Here is a 2,748-nt window from a genome sequence, read left to right as displayed (position 1 = left end):
ATAATACCAGGAATGTATGGACAAATCGACGTTATTCGAACTGAAGTACAAAATTAATGCAGGCAAAATGGCGTGTTCTTATTTCATTATGGATGCTATTGTGTTTGATTACCAAAATGCCTCAAATTTTGATCGGAGATATGCAATATGAACAATAAAAATTCTTCCTTACAACAGAATTCATATGGATTTTTATAATAAGAGAGCCACTTTTCAGCTGAAAAAAGCTACATTGTTACATTAATGGCAAAAACATGTACTTTATGAATTTAGGTTAGAAATAAACCAGATCTCACCCTCTCCCATCCATTTGTGTTTATAATTAGTTTTTGTCTTCAATGCATGGTTTGTTTGGTTTTTTTCTAATTATTTTTAAATATATAATTTTTTTTTAATAATAATTATAAATTATAAAATTAACTTTAGGGATGGCTCAATTGGTGATGGTTGCAAGGAGATTAAGAATATAGGAGTAGCAACTGCTCAATTAGTAATTTTTGCAAGGAAGTTAAGGGTATAGGAGTAGGAGATTGACCCCAACCAGCCCATTCCACTAAACACAAAAAAATTATAAATTATAAACTCATTTTATTATATAAATTAAAATTAAATTAAAATAATAATGATTTATAATTTTAAACTTAATATTTTATTATTTTATATTTAAATTAATTTAATATAAAATATTTAATACATGCTATAAATTATTTTCCTAAACTATATACCTATATTACATTGAAAATAAATAGTGCAATTAATGTTTCAATAACTTAAATTGTGATATATAAAAATATATCTTAATTTTGAATTTATTAAATTTCCTAGAAAAGACCAAAACTTTTTCTCAAATTTTAAACTAACCTTCCTCCTTCTCAATGCGATACAAAATAAATTTGAAATTAAAATCAACCTATACTTATAACTTTATATTTTCTCCATCCTTCTCAATGTAATACTAAATAAATTTTAAATTAAAATCAATATGTACTTATATTAAATTTATATTTTTTTACATATATTGTATTTATAATTAACCTATATTATATTTGTATTTGACATATTAGTATTTGTTATTTCTTATCATATTTTTTACAACTTTATTTATGTGACAAATCTCACATATATGTACCATATTGCATTGAAAATACCCTTAGTGACTTTCTCTTCCATTCATTTTAGCTTTGACTCTTTGCTTTGTCATTTGCTGAGTACTTTTTATCTTTAAAAAATTTGAGGTGTATATTTTTTTATCATTTAAAATGGGTTTAGAAAGTGAATAGAGAAGTAATGATATTTTTGTAACATTAATTCATTTTGTTTAATTTTAATTTTGTAAAATTTTTAATTATTAAAAATTAATTTAAAAAATCAAAAATAAAAAGAGTAATATTTTTATATGTTTTTATTTAACTAGTTTATATATATATATGATAGTATTATTAATTATAAATATTGCTTTATTAAAAACTAATTTTTTATATTAGTGAAATGTGTTAAGGGTTTGGAGTATATTTTAAAATTTCTTTTGTTTTTCTAAGAATTTTTATTTCTCTAACGTAAGGAAATAGGTTAATGGCCCAAGACCTAGATGTATCTAGTGGGAATGAAAGCTTGCCCCCCTTACAGATTACAATTGATAATTCTTGGTGGCCTAGTTTTCCTTACTAATAGTGATGAGCCAGTCTACATTTGATGATAACAGTCAGTGATGACTATCTCCATTACTGTTTTGATAATTAAATAATGATAGATCTTCCCATTGTCTAAACAAATTTATTAAAATGTGATAATATCTATTCTCCACTCTCGATTCCTAATAAATTTTTGAACTCCCAATGTAACTAATTCAATATATTTTCACATATGAATTCTCAATACAACAAAATAAATAAATTTTAAAAAATCAATTCCCTACGGTATATTATATATTTTGCAATGTAACTAAATAAACAAGGGGAATAGATGTGTTGCAGCATAGTCCATGCCTCTACCATTATTTAATTGATTATTTTGCATAAAGTTTTTCGTAGAGTAGAAGCTATCTATGTTGTCATTAAAATCTTTTATTGCTAATATTTTACTAAGAAATTGACGTACACAGTATTATTGGTGATATTTATATTTCTGAATATCTTTTTGTATATATGCAGAGAGGTTTGTATTTCATCCACATTTGTGTCTCAGCTAATTCTTGTTCCACACTGCTTACTTCGCACAACCATGACTGTGCATCTTCTTTTGCACACACTATATCTGTACACATAACTCTATTGTGCAGATCGGTCCACATTTCACGGAGTGGAAGCATTAAAGGCTTTTATTGCTAATATTTTAGTAAGCAATTGATATATACAATATTATTGGTGATATTTGTATTTCTGGATATCTTTTTGTATTTGTGTAGAGGGGTATTTATTTCATCCACATTTGTGTCTCATCCCATGCTTATTCCACACCGCTTGCTTCACACAACGACAACTACACAATTTCTTCTGTACACACTATATCTGGGCATGTAACTCTATTGTGCAGAGAGGTTTGCATTTCATCCACATTCACATAGTGGAAGCTATCCTCATATTGCTTGGTCCGCACAAATTTTTTCGTACACGCTATATGTGTAGACCCACAATAGACGTATACGAGGTTATTGCTAATATATTAGTTATATATAATGCATATTAGTAGTCAATTGAGCAAATTTTTTGCTAATAATAACATTCTTTATCTTTATATTATTGATAATAT

The sequence above is a fragment of the Pinus tabuliformis genome, chromosome 6, assembly GCF_031772625.1.
Source record: "Pinus tabuliformis cultivar Carrire ecotype Pingquan chromosome 6, CPIR1, whole genome shotgun sequence".
Classification (NCBI taxonomy): Eukaryota; Viridiplantae; Streptophyta; class Pinopsida; order Pinales; family Pinaceae; genus Pinus; species Pinus tabuliformis.
Note: the sequence above shows the minus strand (reverse complement) of the source record.